This window comes from Mauremys reevesii, linkage group 22, assembly GCF_016161935.1.
Source record: "Mauremys reevesii isolate NIE-2019 linkage group 22, ASM1616193v1, whole genome shotgun sequence".
Taxonomy (NCBI): Eukaryota; Metazoa; Chordata; order Testudines; family Geoemydidae; genus Mauremys; species Mauremys reevesii.
Window position 1 is genome coordinate 584,916 of NC_052644.1, and position 19,926 is coordinate 604,841.

General features: G+C 49.0%; 1 long non-coding RNA gene across 1 annotated transcript in view; it reads right to left on the reverse strand.

Annotated features, from left to right (window-relative positions):
• Positions 1 to 205: 205 nt before the first annotated feature.
• The window catches only part of LOC120388937, a 49,526-nt gene continuing 29,805 nt past the window's right edge, over positions 206 to 19,926 (reverse strand). The window contains exons 4-5 of the long non-coding RNA XR_005590682.1: positions 1,659 to 1,781; positions 206 to 943 (exon numbers count right to left, since the gene is read on the reverse strand). This is a non-coding gene — a long non-coding RNA (uncharacterized LOC120388937). The remainder of the gene's footprint in view (positions 944 to 1,658; positions 1,782 to 19,926) is intronic.

Consider the following 19,926-nt stretch of genomic DNA (forward strand, 5'->3'; position numbering starts at 1 on the left):
GTCAGAAGTCTCAGTTCATCTCCTGCTCCACCCTTATCTATAAGGCCTAAATCACCTGCTTTCCAGTTTCTTTCTCCAGCTGCCTCCTCCCCCACTAGTCTGATTCATATTCCAGCCGATAGGACTGCTGTATGCAAATAGGATGGTGCTGGAAAGCCTGCAGCTTTGGCTAGAGCTGTGCCAGGCAGCTCAATGCCCCCTTCGGGAAGTTGGGCCTCACCTCAAGTCGAATGGTGCAGCCCATCCCGCACTTCACCTGCAACTCCGGTCTCGGGGAAAACCTGCATTGGGACCTATGTGTGTGTTTTCACCTCAGCACTGCCATTCCCCATTGGGAGGGACATCCCGCCATCGCTGGCCCACCCGAAGCCGTCACACCTCAGGACTAGAGAGGCAGGCCTAGTGCAGCCCTCTTCCATCCCCACACGGGGCACTGATCGAGGGACTCGAGGCGTACCTCTGAGGCACACGCCACCCAGCAAAAACTCCAGGACTGGCCCTGACCGTCGCCAAGGGCCCAGTACCGATCACGAGACAGACCGTGGACCACAGACTACCGATCTCTGAAGTGTCATTGCTCGTCTCCCAGAAGTAGGTCGCCCTACTCAGGAAGATCCTCTCGGCAACCGGCCCATAGTAGCTCCCAGTCTCATTCGACGTCCCGGTACCAGTCGAGTAGCGCGAGGCGTGGATCGCCGGGTGTCCGATGCAGATCTGCCAAACGTCAGTCCTGAGACCCCAATCAAGACGCCCGTCCCACTCGGACAGGTCAGCTCCAGGATGCAGTGACTGGCACCAGTCAGACGAAAGCCACTGCTCCACCGGATCCTGGTCGCCCGGTACTACCCGCTCCACTTATAGCTCTGGCACCGAGCAAGGTTCCCTGACTGGCTCAAACCGCAGCAGCCTCAGGGCCGGGGAGCCAGCCTCGTCAGGACCAGCCCTACAAATGAGTTAAGGGTTATAATCACTGCCTGGGCCACCCATCTCCACTCTCTGCCCAGTCAGGCTCGACCTGTACCAAGCAAGGGGCCAAATGCTCATTTTGAGGGTGCGCCCGGGGGCAACCTACCAGACTATTCCCCGCATCCCTCTGTCCCAGTGTTCTCCAACTGCCTTTTCCCTTTTCCTCCCTGCTTGGAACGCTATAACTTGGGAACGTTGCATCCTCAGCACAGTGGAGCAGGGTTATACCTTCCAGTTCCTTTCTACACCACCCGCCTTCCCCGTCCCTCTTCAGGGACCCCCTCACGAGAATCTCCTTGTGCAGGAGGTAAGGGGGTTACTACAGCTGGGTGCGGTGGAAGAAGTTCCTCTCAAGTACAGGAACAAGGGATTCTGTTCCCGGTACTTTTTAATCCCAAAGGCCAAGGGCGGTCTACAGCCCATCCTGGACCTGCGAGACCTCAACAAGTACCTAAAGAAGCTAAAGTGCCACATGGTTTCCCTGGCTTAACATCCCCTCCCTGGATCCGGGAGACTGGTACGCCACCCTAGACTTGAAGGACGCCTACTTGCACATAGCGATCTTTCAAGCGCGCAGACGCTTCTTCCAGTTTATTGTGGGGCCCCACCACTACCAGTTTGTGGTCCTCCTGTTCAGCCTGGCGGAAGCACCCAGAGTGTGTACGAACTTCATGTCGGTGGTAGCTGCTTACCTCAGGCGCCGGGGTATCCTGATCTACCCGTACCTCAATGACTGGCTGGTCAAGGGCACCTCTGGGTCTCAAGTCTGAAGGGATGTTGTGGTGCTTCAAGTCACATGCTCCTCTCCAGGCCTCCTAGTAAATGACAAAAAGTCGACTTTAGTACCAGTGAAGAGGACAGAGTTCATCGGAGTGGTCCTCGACTCGACCTGCCCCAGGGTGTTCCTGCCACTGGAAAGGTTCCAGACATTGATGGACCTCATCAAGTCTCCACGTTCCCCTAACTGCAGCCAGGGTCTGCCTGTGCCGGCAGGGTCACATGGCAGCGTGCACTTACATTGTCTGCCATGCCAGGCTCCAGATGCAGCCCACATAACAATGGCTGGAGACAGTCTATTCCCAGTCCCAGGGCCCCTGGAAAAGATGGTTACCATTCCACAGGAGATACTTACCTTGCTGTGTTGGTGGACCGACCACAGGACAGTCCCGGAGGGGGATCTGTTCGACATCCCCTCCCCTCCCCCCCCCCAACTCCATCGAGTTGGTGTCAGATGCCTTGGACCTTGGCTGGGGGGCGCATCTCGGCGACCTCCAGACTCAGGGGATGTAGTCCCCAGAGGAGGTGAAATTGCACATAAATGTCAAGGAGCTCAGACCGGTCCGGCTGGCTTGGGGAGTCTTCAAGCCCCACCTGTCGGGCAAGGTGGCGCGAGTCCTGACAGACAATGCAGCCTCAATGTTCTACATCAACAGGCAAGGGGGCACGCGCTCGTCGTTTTTCTGTCAGGAGGTGCTCCATCTATGGGACTTCCACATCAGCCACAAAATCCACCTGGAAGCATGTCTCCCTCCTGGCATCAGGAAAATGCTGGCGGACCAGCTCAGCAGGGACTTCTCCTCTCACCACAAGTGGTCGCTCCACCCAGAGGTAGCCTGCACGATCTTCCAAAGGTGGGGAATTCCCCAAGTGGAACTGGTCACTACCAGACAGAACAGGAAATGCCACCAGTTTTGTTATTGACAGGGTCTGGGCAAGGGCTCTATCGCTGATGCCTTCTTCCTGTTGTGGTCAGAGAGCCTGATCTATGCGATTCTGCTCATCAGCAGGGCCCGGGCAAAGATCAAGAGGGACAAGGCACAGGTTGTTGTGATCATCCCAGCGTGGCCTCACCAGCACTGGTTCGGCACGCTCATGAACCTGTCAGTGGCCCCTCTCTGGCCCCTGCCCAACAGTCTGGACCTGCTGTCACAGGACCACGATCAGCTCCTGCACCCCAACCTTGTGTCTCTTCACCTCTCAGCGTGGATGCTGCATGGCTGAAGCCAGAGGAGCAGACCTGTTCAGAGGAGGTCCAACAGGTCGTCCTGGGAAGTAGGAAGCCCTCACCAGACTGACTACCTGGCCAAGTGGACCAGGTTTTTCCACTGGGCGTCTGAGCGTGGCATCTATCCCTTGCATTCTCCCTTACAGGATGTCTTAGACTACTTGCTTCATTTTGAGGAGCCTGGTGGGGGTCCTTCTGCCGCTGATTGTCAGAGGCCACTTGACTAGAACTCAGGCATCTTCGGCAGCCTTCCTGGTGCACATCCCTATCCAGGACATCTGTAGAGCTGCGACGTGGTCCTCTGTCCATATGTTCACGTCTCATTACGCCATCACTCAGCAAGTCAGGGATGACACTGGGTTCGGCAGAGCTGTGTTGCAATCTGCACATCTGTGAACTCCTACCCGCCTCCGTTGGTGCTGCTTTGGAGGCACCTAATATGGAATGGACATGAGCAAGCACTCGAAGAAGAAAAGACAGTTACCTTTTCCGTAACGGGTGTTCTTCGAGATGTGTTGCTCAAGTCCATGCCACAGCCCGCCCTCCTTCCCTATTGTCAGTTTCCAGCAAGAAGGAACAGAGGGTGCGGGGAGCCGGCGGCACCATTTATACCGCGCCATGTGGACACCACTCCAGGGGCCACCAGAGCCGGTCCCCTACGGATACTGCTGAGGGAAAAACTTCCAGCACTGGTGCATGTGACAAGCACACGCACCTAATATGGACGTGAGCAGCACATCTCGAAGAACACCAGTTACGGAAAAGGTAACTGTCTTTTCCATATCTTGCTATTGAGTTAGAACATCTTTTTTTAGAAGCTGATATCCAGTCTTGATTTTCACTCTCCACATGATGGAGAAACTACCACATCTTAGGTAATCCGTTCCAAGGGTTAGGCACCCTCACTGTCAAAATCTTGCTCCTGACTTCTAGCCTAGGAGAGTTATTCTGGAATAGCGATTCCTGATTGGCTCCCTATGTGGACACTCATTCCAGAATAAAAGTGCCTTAGCACTTGTCCGCACTTGAAAAGTTTTTCAGTGGCACAGCTGCAGCTACACCACTATAGACCTACCAACACCAACGGGAGGGCTTTTCCCATCAGCGTACGTAATCCTCCTCCCTGAGAGGTAGTAGCTAGGTCAATGGAAAAGTTCTTCTGTCAACCTAGTGATGTCTACACTTGGGATTAGGCTATCTTAACTACGTAGCTCAGGAGTGTGGATTTTTCACACGCATGAGTGATGTAGCTGGGTCGACCGAACTTTTTTTTAGTGTAGATTAGGCCCTAAACTAATTCAGAGTAAAACACTCTTATTCCAGAATAAGAGCATCCCTCCACATGGTGTTAACCAGGAATCACTATTCCACTTGAAATTCATAGCATACCTTAATCTGTATTAATTTCCCTATGTACACAAACACTAAATTTATCTAGCTTCAGCTTCCAGCCATTCTGCCTTTGTCTGGTACATTTAAAGAGTCATCTGCTATCAGAAATTGTGTGTGTGTGTGTGTGTGTGTGTGTATTCGTGTGTATTCCAAAGCACTTGCCTCCCCTGAAATGCAGTAGAAACGCTATAGAACCTTTTGTCCCTTTCGTCTATTACCAGCATTAATAAGTGGAGCAGTACGGTGAGTGTCTGATTCTGCACAGGTTTAAAATCATAATTAAGTCATTTTTCAAGCTGCCCATCAAGCCCTGTCTGGATATGAGAGGGACAATTTTAACAGAATTATCTGTGTAATCTTATTTCAGAGTCTTCTCTTCTCACCTTCCTATACTCTGGGTTTAATTTTATTGCATCTGCTGCAGATTTGAACATCATGCATTCCCCCCTCCTTCTAAAGTGGATTCTGGGGGGAGCGGGAAAATGCCCATTAATAGTTGCCAAGATAATAGTAGCAATTGTATCATTCTATGGCTGAGTTACTGCATGGGATTTCATTTTATTTTATTATTTTTTAAATTAAAGTTGTTTTTAATTTAAAAATTAAGTCTCCTCTAAGGCTGAAACTTGGTAGAATGAGTTTATTCCCCCAGGGGATTCTGGCAGCGAAGTGTGCAGAAAAACGAAAGGCAGCGTAATGTAGTGGTTGGGGCACTGGCCTAGGGGACCTGAATTATCTTCCTGGCTGTGACCTGCTGTATGAGCTTGGGCACGTCCCGTCCCCTCTCCATGCCTCAGTTTCCCTTCAAACTTGGTTTATGCAGATTGTGAGCTCTTTGGAGCACAGATTCTCTCACTATTTGTATGTGCAATACACTGCTCAAGGGAGGCTTCACTATAATAAACACCTCTGGCCTTAGCTCATTCCTTGCACACACCTCTTTGCCAGGCGCTAGTGTGACAATACCTCTGGTCCCACTCTCAAACACCACACTAAATCGCTCGTGTGGCAGAGACTCGGCCATGATACCTGCTTGAGAATTTAAATGCATGGCCCCACTTTGATGCGACTGAGCAATGCTGTCATCCAAGATACAGCAGACATTCCTCTGCTGACATGAAAGCAAGTCTGTGTTGCGGGCACCAGCTGGCTGGGGCTGGGAGGATGTTGCTTCTAGGGGAGCTGGAGGGGCAATGTGACAGGTGTGATTCAGCCTGTCATTCTTTCCAAGAAGTGGAGGAGATTCCTGCTTAATGTGGTCTGACTCTAGGATCAGGAGTCCTAGATCCTTGATACAGCTCAGTGGTTGGGCCAAGGTGGGGAGAGTGAATTATTACAGAGCAAGTTCTTTGGATCAAGCTGGATTCTTGCCCTCTAGGGGCCTGATTCTCAGTGACTCCAAACCTGGCTGGGGAGAGGCGGTGCTCAGCCCCCCTTGGAAACATGCCTGTTTCTGGGCCCTGCGTGGCCCCCAGTGTCTGTCAGAGCTCCCTGTGGCTCAGGAAGCAGTGACTAGCCCCAGTGCAGAGCTCTCCGGTCATGCCCCTGATCTGCTCCCTGCACTGGGAGCAGGGCAGGTGCAGAGACCTTTAAAATATCCTCAAGGACTTGCTTCCAGCCCACCTCACAGCGCCTGCTGAGAACTCCAGGCTCTCAGCTGGGATGGCAGATGAGTGTTACCTCTGGAAGCCAGCTCCTCTCAACCCCCTCCCCAACTTTGTTCCACCAGGGGCGGCCTCCTCTCCAAAGCACAGCTCAGATTCCATCTTTCCTCCACTGAAAGCCAAATGGATTCTCACCTTCAATTTACCCTCTTTGAGGTTGTGTTACTTTGTCCCAGGAAGCACTCGGGATGCTGTTTCTGTGAAAAATGCTGCGGTTATTAAATAAACGTGTAGTACAGAACAAAATAGTTAATGGGGTATCTTGGAGCAGGGGAGTTTTCTCTGTTGTTTATTAGATTCCACTAATAGGAGAGTGTATCTTTGCTTGCTCAGCTGATCAAATCAGAGGTTGCCGGTCTCTACAGTAATTTGCGGTCAAGGCTAGGGACTGGGTAACATGGTTCTTGTTCTTATCTGTATTGTTTAATGGCATCATTCCTCAGGCTTAACAGTTTATTGTCACCAGTGGCCTCTCTGTTGTTTCTGGACATTAGCTCCTCGTTGTTGAGGTCCTGAGTTTCTCTGTCGTGAGGGCAAGAACCACCTGTGCTAATAATATTAAAGCTGAGGGTTTGTCAAAGCGAAATGAAATCCTTCCTTCGAGGTGTTTAAGGCCTGGCTCGACAAAGCCCTGGCTGGGATGATTTAGTTGGGTTTGGTCCTGCTTTGAGCAGGGGGTTGGACTAGATACCTCCTGAGGGCTCTTCCAACCCTGAGAGTCTATGAATGGCTAGAGACCCACAACTCCCACTGCTTTACATCTATTTCAGGTACTCAGACAGCCCCCCAATTATCACAGTACTTCAGTCTTCAATACATTTCCTCACCGCACCCGCATGAGGTAGGGATGTATCACCTCTGTCACAGCTCAGGGCAACTGCACCTGTATTTCCCTTCTGTGATCCAGCAACAGCACCCACCGTAGGTTCCTGGCTCCTCAGCGTCATCTCTCTGGGGTGGAGACCCATGTGTGTGTCTCCCTCGTGGCTAGAGTTTTTCCAGGCTGCACAGTAGCAGAGACTATAAACGGTGTCATTGCCTGACCCGAGGAAGAGTTCTGTGACAGCTCAGAAGCTTGTCTCGTTCACTAACAGAAGTTGGTCCAACCTAAGATATCACCTCATCCACCTTTTATCTCTAACATCCTGGGGCCAAGATGGCGACACCAATCCTGCAAAAACAATCCCCATTTGGTAGGTGGGGGAAGAGAAACACGAAGGCCAGATTTCTAAAGGTGTAGGTGCCTAGTGGGAAGGCTACTGTGTTTGTGTTTGATTTTTTTTTTCCTGTAGCACCTGAAGAAGGATGCAAACATTCTATGTTGCTACAAAACCCAGGCCCAATGTGCAATCTCCTTCTTCAAAGCTGGGTTCTTGCCATTGGAATTAGCAAGCTGTATGGCCCATGTGCCCAGCACCTGTAGTGTTTAGCCTCGAAGCTCACCTTGAGTAAGTTAGGTAGCACACCTGTTCTACAGATGGGGAAACTACAGGGGCAGCATGACTTATGCAAAGTCATGAAGCAGAGAAGGAACAGAACCCAGGAGTGCTGACTCTCGGCCAGCCTGCTCCAGTCACTGGGGATAGAAACCAGGAATCCTGGCTCCCAGTCTCTGCTCTAACCACTAAAACACACTCCCCTCTTAGAACGGGGAATAGAATCTAGGTGTTCTCATGGTACATCTGTGTCTAATCACTAGACCATGCCCCTGTCATGGATTTATTAAACGTTAGAGAGGCACGCTCTGTCTTTTCTTGACTGATCCACGATCTCCACATCTCAAATTTGGGACCAGCAGGGCACTCAGAGATACATGGCTTAAAAAACACAGGTTGACTCCAGGTTTTGTACCTTCAGTGAGACTCAGCTCACAGCCCAGGCTGCAGAGAGAGAATTTTCGTATTTCCACATTTGCATTGCCCCACATGAGGGTGTGGGTGGGGAAATTGGAATTATGAATTGTACAGAATCAGACTACAATGTGCTGGCTCTTTCATCCTGCTCCTATAGCGGATTTGTTAAATCCCACATATATGGGTGTTTTGTAGAGATGACAAGACTGGGATTGTGGGACTTTAATAATTGGGTATTTCAGAACCCTATCGTTGTAACTAAAATATCGTGTGTCTCATTGTGGGAATGAGGGAGATTAACATGCAGTTTAATGAACTGAATCCACCTCATCTAGGAGAGGCCAATTTATTAGCATAACCTTAGCAAAGCAAAGATTAAGACAAAGTTTGAACTCAACCACTGGGGAAAGTAGTAGAGTGAGGAAGGAAGCCAAGAATTAATGGCAGCACAGGTGGATTTCAAATAGTGCTATAACTTATTACTGTAAATCTTGGTCTATGCACAGTTTTTGCTTCAGTGCAACTATTTCAATTAGGGGTGTGATTTCTTGCAGATACAGCTATACCAGTACAGCTCCTAGTGGGGAACACAGTAATATTGGTATATAGGTGCCGCATTTCTCTTTCTGTACAGAAACAACTGTACTGCTAAAAAAACAGTGTAAATGCACCCTCATTTCGAGGGGTGTACAGCTCTAATGAGATGGGTAGAGGTAAGTGGCATAACTTTTCTCTTTGGGCAATGTCTGTTTAAACTCGAGTGGTTTCTAAGCTGATCAAGTGGCGCACAAGCTGTGTGTCGAGAAAAGAGCAGTGGGCTGGGACTCAGTCCTGAGTTCAGTTCCTGGTGCCCCCTGTAGGACCTGCATGAGTTTCTTAGAATGAGGGTTTCAGAACCACTCCGCATTATTCTAGCTCTGCTACTGGTTGAGTCATTGGGAATTTAAGTTAGACCAATGCTGAGTACTTTAGAAGAGCCCACCTCAGTTCCTGATCTGTGACACAGAGAGAACACCATTCCCTGCGTCTGCTTGGACTGTGTCTTGTCTCTTTGCAGCACCCAGATCTCAGCTGAGCCCTCTATCTACGACCAATGACAATAAGCATTAGACCAGTACCTTGGCCTTCTAAGTGTGAAGGAAGAGAAGCCAGGTGAATGCTCATTAGTCTTTATGTCCATTAGGGTTGATTTATAAATTCCCCAATGAGAAAAGCTGAGAGGCATCTGCTAGGATGTGCACCAGTAAAACAAAGGTCAAAACTATCCCAAGGGGAAACTGGGACTGGACTATAAGGGCACTTTGTGAAGGAATTTGCTTTCCTGGGGCCATGTCTGGAGATGAAAATCCCCAGTGACAGCAAAGGACGTGGGCTAGGGGACAACTGCAATATCCTTTTGTTTCCAGATGATGATTTGAAAATCTTCCCAGCATGTTGTCCTGGGCATTGGTAGTCTGCTCCTTATTAAATAGAGGGGGCCCAGCCTGGCCCCCTCCACACTCTGCATTGCAGGTTGGGGGCATGGGAGGGATGCATCAGCAGCATAAGACCACCCTGAGGGCTTGTCTGCACATAACTCCATGTGTGGACACACTGAGTCTGGAGTAAATTGTGCTGTGTTCCAAACTGGAATAAAAGTAACCACACATGGAGTTATTCAGGAATAGTGACTGCACTTTAAATTCACACTCTAACTTAATCAGAATTCACTTTCAAGTGTAGATAAGCCCTTTATGGAGATCTGACTTATGCCTTCTCTACAAGCAAATTTGCACCAGTTTAATTGCACCAAACCAATTTAATTAAACAGGTGCAAACCCCTTGTGTGGACACCCCTTATTTCAGTTTAGCTTAAATCAGTTCCAAGGGCTGGGCCACACACACACTCTCACTGATATAACTAGCTGTGTTGCATTAAACCAGCCCAGCTTTGTATGTGGACGCTCTTAGATCATTTTACACTTGTGCTTCTTGTAAATTTAGGCCTCGTTGAGGCACAAAATTTGTGCTTAGCGAACACCCTCGTGTGGACACAGTTATATCAGTGTAAAGCTGCCATACGGCTGCTCTACACAGCATTTTTATAACGATATAACTATTTTCATTATATTGGGCTGTGGGTTGTGTGTGGGGGTTTTTTTTGTTATTTTTCTGAAATAAAGTTATACTGATACAACAGTATCAGTATATTAGTGTGGATGCAGTTATCCCAGTATGAAGCTTTATACTGATATAACTTATTCCCCTTCCTGTATAGGAATAGCTATACTGATAGAACTACACTGGTATAGTTTAAAATGGAACAACTTTGGTGTGTAGACAAGGCCATATATCCTGTAGGGAGGGGAATAAGGTCATGTCTACACTACCGCTTATGTCGGCAAAATGTGTCGCTCAGGGATGTGAATATTCCACCCTCCGGAGTGACACGTTTCGCCGGCACATGCGGTAATGTGCACAGTGCTATGTCTGTGGGAGAGCACTCGCCCATCGGCACAGAGCAGCTACACAAGAGATCGTACAGTGGCGCAGCTGCGTCGGTACGCTTGTGCCACTGTAAGCTCGCTTGTGCAGACACAGGCTAAGTTATATCCGTATAAGGCACCTTTATACCGATGTAACTGCATCTACACAAGGAGTTTTCCTGGTTTTTTTTACTACTTTCATAGAAAAATCACACCCCTATATAATCAAAATAATTAAACCAGTATAAAAACGGGTATGTGCAAACTAAACCAATATAACCAGTTTTAAACTGATATAAGAGCATGCACACACACGTTTCAGTTAAACTAAACGGATTTAAGCTATACACAGAAGCTGCACTGGTTTAAATCCACCCTGAGGCCAGTCTGCACTATACACTTACTTTGGTATAACTGCATCGCTCAGGGATGTGAAAAATACACACTCCTGCATGATGCAGTTAAACCAGCCTTAGCACTGTCTACACTGGGAGTTATGTCAGCTTAGAGCTTCTCCCACCGACACAGCTACCACCTCTTGTGGAGGTGGAGTTAAGCTGACAGGAGAGCTCTCTGGTCAGCTTAGAGTATCTTCCCCAGAAGCACTACAGCGGCACAGCTGCACCGATGCAGGTTTGTAGTGTAGACCTTCCCTGAGTCAGGAGCGACACCACTCCAGTCAATGCAGTTGCATGGGCGAAAAAGCAATGAAAGTGAGCACAGCATCAGGCCTTCAATCTTTCCTGGGCACCCATGATACTTTTTAGCTATAGCTCGGGGCAGGCTCCTCAAAGTTTAACTTCTGCTACTTGATTTTCCTTAATAGTGGGAGTTCTCTATCTTTCTGAGCTGTCTCTTGCTGGGATGACAGCTAAGCTCTTGCTGATGGGAAAAACTCAAGGATTTGGCCAGCTCATGCTAAGATGTCTCTTTACTATTTGAACTTTCTGACTAGAGCTGTGTTCTCAGAAGGCACTTTCAGTAATAAACTTGATGCAGTAGCCGATAGCAGAATTGCTTTCCTGTCGGGAAATGGAGTCGTATTTATCAAAATACATCAGTGGAGATAACCTGGAAATCATGCAACTTGTATTTCTCAGGATGAAAAAAGTGAAATAAGCGCATTGCATGCTGTGGGGAGGGCACGGCTCGGTGATTGTATATCTTGCATCCCTTGTTTAGGTTAGTTCAGTATCTCTTATATTGAAAGGAGAAATTCCACAACAGAGCAACAAGCTCCAAGTTCAAGAATAGAAACACATTTGCTGTTTCTTGTGAGAACAAGGAGAACTTTTTCCCTCTTGCTTTCTCTTTGTGCGCTTTTATTCCTTCAGCAAATGAGTCTTATTGTTTATTGAACAATACATACAGCTTTATCAGGCCGGAGAGGAAGGCTGGCCCAGGGCTAAGCCATCAGCCTGGGCATTGGAAGACTTGGGTTCAAATCCTGATTCTGCCACAGACTTCCTGCATGACCTTGAGCAACATAAGAACATAAGAAAGGCCGTACCGGGTCAGACCAAAGGTCCATCTAGCCCAGTATCTGTCTACCGACAGTGGCCAATGCCAGGTGCCCCTGAGGGAGTGAACCTAACAGGCAATGATCAAATGATCTCTCTCCTGCCATCCATCTCCATCCTCTGACGAACAGAGGCTAGGGACACCATTCTTACCCATCCTGGCTAATAGCCATTTATGGACTTAGCCACCATGAATTTATCCAGTCCCCTTTTAAACATTGTTATAGTCCTAGCCTTCACAACCTCCTCAGGTAAGGAGTTCCACAAGTTGACTGTGCGCTGCGTGAAGAAGAACTTCCTTTTATTTGTTTTAAACCTGCTGCCTATTAATTTCATTTGGTGACCCCTAGTTCTTGTATTATGTGAATAAGTAAATAACTTTTCCTTATCCACTTTCTCAACATCACTCATGATTTTATATACCTCTATCATGTCCCCCCTTAGTCTTCTCTTTTCCAAACTGAAGAGTCCTAGCCTCTTTAATCTTTCCTCATATGGGACCTTCTCTAACCCCCTAATCATTTTAGTTGCTCTTTTCTGAACCTTTTCTAGTGCTAGAATATCTTTTTTGAGGTGAGGAGACCACATCTGTACACAGTATTCGAGATGCGGGCGTACCATGGATTTATATAAGGGCAATAATATATTCTCAGTCTTATTCTCTATCCCCTTTTTATTGTCATTGGTCGTAGATAGAGGGCTCAGCTGAGATCTGGGTGCTGCAAAGAGACAAGACACAGTCCAAGCAGACACAGGGAATGGTGTATGCACATCAAGAATGAAGGTTGAAATCATCACATCTCTGCTTGACTCCAGGAGCTGGGGCTTTAAGGAAAACAATAATAATCACAAGACTCATGACAAAATCATGAGAGTTGGCAACACTGCCATACCCTCCATTGAATCAAACAAGCAGTGTGTGCAGTATCCCCTGAGAGACAGTAAATGAGGTATGGCTGAAAGCAGGCAGGGCCAGGGCTCCATATCCCAGAGAACACATCACAAGGGCTCGGGGACTGGGCTGCCCTACTGTAAAGCTGCAAAGCATACTGAGGCCTGGCATTGACTGTGGGGGTAACTAACAGACTGGGGGTGTCAGGCAGCTGGGCCCAGATAAGCACAAGCAAATCATCTTCTGGCAGGAGGGGAGCAAGGTGGTGCATAGGCCTGGGCAGCCAGAGAAAGTGTCACAGGTACCTCACATTTTAGTTGTTCAGCATTGACACGTTTGGGTCTGATTTTTCCAGAGGGGCTGAAGTTGGGGGTGCTCAGCACCTCAGAAACATCAGGGCAGCCTGGCAAAGTTTGGGAAGCCAAGTGAGTGTGCCAGTGACTAAAGAATGCACATCATGAGCTGGCAGATGAAAGGCTCTGTAAGATTGACTCCCTCCTCCTAATAAACTTGAGGGTGTCTCTCGCATTTTCTCCATCGCTACTGAACACTGCGCTGCACTTGTAGATTAATTTTGTGGCTGGTTCACTTTGTCTCTTTCCTGACTTTCTGGGAGCTCTTCCCAGCCTGCTATCAGATTGCTCATCCCTTCTGTCTCTTCAGACTGTTACTCTGCAGTGAGGCTATGAGAATATATTGCATTTATTGGGCGTGTGCATTGTTCTTGAGAGCGTCTCCTGTCCGGAAGGAGCCGATCCTTGTCTGCAAGTGCAGTATCTGGATGGAGCATTGAGTGCGTCAGGGAGGGAGGCGACTAACATTCCAGGATGCATTTCCCCACTTCCCCTTTTTCTTGCCAAGAATTTGCAGACATTCAGCAGGCACATTTTTCAGGGCCCGATTCTCCTCTCTGCTATGCTAATTTGTCAGTAGAGATGCACCCATTTGATGTGGCTGTAACTTAGTGCAGAACTGGGTCCAGTATTTCCAACTAGTGAATCCACCTCGTATTCTTCCTGTCTCTAAAACAGTGCCTTTGACAAGCCCTTCCAGAACCGCCAGCAACCATGTCCCCTGCTCCATAGGGTTGATCTCCTCTGTCTATAGTAGATAAGTGCTGTGGGTCAGGGAGCTTGGGAAAGATTTCAGAAGGGACTAATGATTTTTGGTACCTAAATGTTTAGGCCCCCAACTTGAGCCTCCTCAGATGATTTTTCAGAAAGGGCTGAAACTTCAGCCTCTGAAAATTGGGTCTCCTTAAGTTATCACAGGTTGGGCACCTGAAATCTTGAGTCAGTTTGGAAAAGTCTGGGCCCTTTTGTCTTCAATACAATTTCCAAGCACCATGTATCCTTCCGCTTTCAAATAATAAACGGCTTGCTTTAAGCCACTGGCCTCACACACTAGCCAGTGCACTGAGTAACACTGCCAGCAGCACCAGGATTTCCGTCCCATCTCTTCAGGGGTGAGTTTTATTTCTCCAGTTAAAAACCACACAGCATAAATCAAACATATCAACCCTATCCCTGGGGTCTTTGGTTCTCTTCCCCCAGTGCACTTAGACTCCCAGTGGGCCTGGTTTTGAATCACATGGCCCCTATCACATGGCCCCTGCATTCTTTCTGTTCAGCTGGGGAGGCGGGCTGCACCTGGAACAGGTGAGGCTGAGATTCTCCCCCCCTTCTTAAAGGGCCAGCTCACCCTGACACCTGGTCTGGGATAGGCCAATCTCCTGGTGTGAAAGGCACTTGCAGACTGTTATGGGGGACTGCATAGAAAGCTATCCATCTGGGGGATGGGGTGTGTAAGTATGAGAAGGAGATTACACAGTGTGAAGAGGGTTTAGCGAGAAGCCTTAAAATTGCTAAGTGAATTAACCTCAATCCAAAATCTTGCTGCCCTTAGGTGTGCAGGAATTTCGGCCTGATCATCTCTGTTATAAATGTTCTAGCAACACCAAAATGCAGGAGACCAGGTGGCTCCATGAAACCAGGCGAAGGTGCATCCTATTAATTTAGCAAAGGGAAACCAGGGGAAGGTACGGCCCAGCCAGGTTGAAGGCAGTAGATTTAGTCGGGGGATATGTCTGCATCACAGAGAATCTATTATGCAGTGTTTGCTTTTTGTTGTTGAATATTTCATGCACTCATGCTCCCTACTGGGGAAAGCACTCAGTCAGTCATTTTCATTAAACTTTATATTTTTATTGTGACATCAGGTTGCCTTTAAACATGATTCTCTGTTGCCCCACACCTCATGCAGTCATGTACGCCAGCATAAAGTGGGTGTGAAAACCCTGCCAGATCTAGTGTGACCAGATAGCAACTGTGAAAAAACAGGACAATGGGTGAGGGGTAATAGGCGCCTATATAAGAAAGTCCCCAAAAATGGCACGGTCCCTTTAAAAACAGGACATCTGGTCACCCTAGCCAGATCAGAATGGATATAAACCTTGGTGTCAATGACTGAGCAACTTGCAGGGCACGGAGACGCTATGCAGAGGGTGTTGTCCAACTCCCAATGGAAGGACACATCAGATACCTTGTGAGCGCCTCAGAAATCAGGCGTGCAGGAGCCAGCACAAGCATAAGCATCGCTTGTGTCCCCTGTAGGTCTTCAATGGGGCTTAAGTAGTGTCTAGTCCTTGTGCGGACAGAGGGGTGAGTTTCAGCCATGGCGAGCTTGGCCAGTTTGCAGTTGGCACAACGTGAGAAGCAGTGCTACCCAGACAAAAGCAACCTTACTCCTGTCTTAAGCAGTAGATCTTTCTATCTGACCTATGCAGGGCATGTGTCTGTCTTAGGGGTCGATTTTCTAAAGAGCCTCCTGGTTTTCAGGAGACCAGCACACACTTGAAAATCTCCCTCAGGGTGAAGTTTTCAAAAGTGCTGATATGATGTAAGAGCCCAAGTCCTAGTGACGTCCAGTGAAACTCTAGTTCTTAAGGGCCTAAAGTCACTCTTGAAAATGATATTTAGGCTCTTAAATGCCTAGCACACTCATGATTCATAGACTTGAAGGCCAGCAGGAACCATTATGATCATCTGCTCTGACCTCCTGCATAACCCAGGACAGAGAATTGCACCTAGTGATTTCTATATCAAACCTACAACTTCCATTGGAGCCAACACATACCCTTTAAACAGATTACTGGCTTATAGGATTCTCTTTCCTGGTAGTGATCGGTGGGCCAGATTCTCAACAGAGCTGAGCACTATGGGTGCATGTTAGGAGCTGAGCTCTTCTGAAAAATCTGATCCCCAGCTGTCTACCCTGGGGAGAAATCCTATCCAGAAAGGGGGTTTTGCCAATGGCATCCACGCAGCCAGGGTGTCATGCCAGGGGTTTATATACAGCAACCTCTTAGCTTGGCACTATGTGTAGTAACCGCAGCGGGTAAAGTGTTACCATAAACAAAAGCCCATTGTCTTTGTGCGCATTGGTGCGTCTCTGGAGTTGTATGTAAACATGTGACTCAGTGTTGCAACCTGATTTTGAACTCCTCGGATGAGTGAGTGCAAAGTGTTCTGACAAATTCCCAGCCATCTGTGCAGCTGGTACTGTAACAGTCTTAAACTGCACGGGGGAAGTAAAATTGCAGCACTTGTGGATGGTGATGAATAACGGAAACCCCGTATCTATGTGGCGGTGACCTGCCGTTTTATGACTAGCAAACACCGCAGTCAGTCAGGCCTCGTGTTATGAATAGATCTGCTATTAAATCCGAATATAATGAGTTTTCCACCTGACAATTGAACTATGCATATATATTACGTGTGTGTGTGTGTGTGTGTGTGTGAGAGAGAGAGAGAGAGAGAGAATCTTGTTTACCTTTTAACTCCTGGGCTTCTGAAACTTTGGAGAGTGCTGAATGCCTCAGTGGTATTTTCAGGCCTGATTCTGATTTATACCAAGGATCCTGACAGTGTACAGGGCCGGTGAAGGGGGTACAAATGTATGCCTTCCTCAAGCTCCATTTATACTGCCAGAGCTGTTTACAAGGCTCTTCTAGTTTAACCTCTTGTGAATAATAGGCCAGAGAATTTCATCTCTTCCCAGTGCATGTGTGTGGCTAAAGCATGACCTCCCCAAAGGCCTTCAGTCTTGACCTGAAGACTTCGGAGGTGGTGAACGCATCCCTTCCCATAGTAGTTTGTTCCAGTGGTTAATCACCCTTGCTGTTTAAAAAGAACAACCGTGCCTTATTTCTAACTGGAATTTGTCTGCCTTTAACTTCCAGCCACTCGTTCTTGTTCTGCCGTTCTCCACTAGATTACAGAACCCTTTCGTGCCTGGGGTTTTTCTCCCTGGAGGGAATTGATGCACCAGACTCAAGTCAGCTCTCACTCTTCTTTCTGATAAGCTAAACAGCATCCTTCTGAGTCCCAGCACAGCCTAGGAAGAGCTAGAGCAAAGGTGCTTGGAGGATGTGCCCTCAAAGCCGGCCGGTCGTGGTACTCGGGGCTAGTCTACATGACAGCGCTACATCGGCGCAGTTGTACCGCTGTGGGGCATCTGGTGAAGATGCTCTAAGCCCAGGAGTTAAAAGGTAAACAAGGTTCTCTCTCTCCCACGCAATAGATGTGATATATCTGCACAGCCAAACTTACTGAGCTGCCGAGCCACATACGATAATCTTCAGAGGTTCGACAGCCAGGTGTGCCTGCTGGGGCTCAGCGCTTGTGCCCTATGGGGTGGGGGGCTCGGGGCTTCAGCTCCACTCCTGCTAAAGCCTTGAGACTCCCCTCCCCCCACTACCGTGCCTCAGGGCAGAAGCCCCAAGCTTCCCCCCGCCCCAGTTTGGTAGCCAGAGAATGGTGGGGGGGCATGGGAGGCTCCATGAGCCACAGTTAAACTGCAAAAGAGCCGCATGCAGCTCGCGAGCCGTGGTTCGGCCACCCCTGCTCTGTGCCAATGGGAGAGCACTTTCCCCTTGGCACACTTACTCCACCACAGCGAGAGACAGAAGCCGGTGGGAGAGCGTCTCCCACTGACTTCGCACTGGTGAGGACAGTGCTTAGGTCGATGTAACTTGCGTGGCTTTTTCACACCCTTGAGCAACGTAAGTTATGTTGACTTAAGCAGTAGTGTAGACAAGCCCTTTAATATCCTCTGTGCAAGATTCTTGGAGTTAACTTGGAATCCAGGCCCTGTTTGTAGCTGTGCGAAATCCCTGCACTGTGGTTGCTAAGACAATTCCAGAATAACAAGCAATTACTCGTTACTTGTCACAGAAGCATTGGAGCAGGGTCCATGGGCCCCTGGATACCATGTCAGAGCAACAGACCTTTTGCTGTGTGGGTGACTCTCTGTTCTTGCAGCTGCTTTTCATGCGTGGAAGTGGAGAGGCGATTTATTATTGTCATCATACCAGAAAATAACTCTGTGAGGGGTTTGGGAGATGTTCCCCCCTGAAGTCCCCCAGCTTGTCGCTGCAGCTAGAAATCGTTCTGAAGGCTGCACGGAGGCGGGATGCTGCTGGGGAGGAGGCTGCTGTGCAACAGGGGGTGGAGAGGGAAGTGTCTTTGCAGGATGGGTCCATGGACAATCCCCATCATTGTTAATGAGACAGGGCTCCTGACCAGTGACAGCAGCAGAGTGGACGTGCTGGGGCGATGGGCCGAAGGGCAGGGGACCGTCCTTCTGCTGAGGGTATGTCAGCGCTGCAAGTGAGAGTTGATGGGGGGCTATTGAAATCTAGGTAGCAGAGAGAACAGCTAGCACAGGTAGGCCTGCCTGTGCTACCATCACGCCCTCACCTGCAGTGTGGACATCCCAATAGTCCCTCAGTGCCGCTGTGTTTGGGCAGAAAAGGGAACGTTTGGGCTGCAGCTAACAGAATGGCAGGCTGGGGCAGTGTCCTTGCTTTATCCCCAAAGACTGCCATCCCCTGGGCTCTCAGGGAAGCTCCTGCCAAGTGTCTTTGAGGCACAGGGGATGTCACGGCACCTTCCCCATCCTGAATAGAACCTGCCAGCCTCCTGCCATTTTCCCGGTGCCTATCACAGCTCGAAATTGGGGCTCCCATGCAGACAGTCCCCCTGCTCCTCTGGGCATCACTGTTGAACCCTGGCCGCTAGCCAGCTGCCAGCTGCCAGGGTTCAGGGACTGAGGGAGGGGGAAGGTGCTGCTGTTTCCCCGAGGGACTCCTCAGGGCAGGAACAAATGGGGGTCAGAGTTAAGGCGACTCATCCTGTTCAGCCTGAACATCACGTTACCTGGTTCTGCCACCTTTGGTTGTGGAGAATCTCTCTGGTTCTTGGTGGGCACAGGGAGATCACAGGGCAGTGCTGAGCCATGGCAACCAGAACTCCACCACAACAGTGTTTTGCATGTTAATTTGCTGTCTGTTTATGATAAAGGCCACGACATGCAGAGTGCTGGGCAGCCATGCAAAAAGGGCAAGTCCTTGCCCCAAGCAGCTCACAGCATAAGGACAACAGAGGTTAGGGAACAGGAATGACCTAGATGGATTCAGAGTTGGCACTTGACATAAGCAGACTAAGCAATTGCTTAGGGCCCTGAGCAGCTCAAGGGCCCCCCTATTAATTATTAGTATGTGTTATATGTGGGAACCCCCCCCAATATTCCTGCTTGGGGCCCCCAATGGGTTAGCACTGGTACTGGCTGGATTGTCTCTAAAGGAGGGTCACTACATCTGTAGTTTTCTCCTTAGCTTGGCTAATGGTTGAAGGTTGAAGCATTAGCCCGAGCTGGAAGGAGTGGGCTGTTTTTCTCCTAGTTGGAATTTTGGAGAAACTATTTCATACCACGTGTGATGCTGTATTTTTAGTTGCTCGTTACTGGAGGGTGCAAACGAGAGTGGGGCCTCGTGGGGTGGGCACCACACAGACACAGAGTGAGAATAGATCTACCCCACAAATCAAGGCATAACGGTAGCGCAGGTAGGCGACAACAGGAGTGAAGATACGGCAGCTTGGACCTCAGAACAGGCCAGCTTCCCAGCATAGACCCCCCAAGAGCCTGGGTATGTACCAGGATTGCTACCCTGCGCTGAAGTTTGTGCCACCGCATCTTCACTCCTGTTGTTACCTGTGCTACAGTTACACCCTAGTTTGTAGTGTCGCTGTATCCTGAGAAACTCACGCTGTACCCTAAGGAGGGAGCAGCCTGAATAGACAAGAGCAAGGGCGGGAGAGGAAGCGATT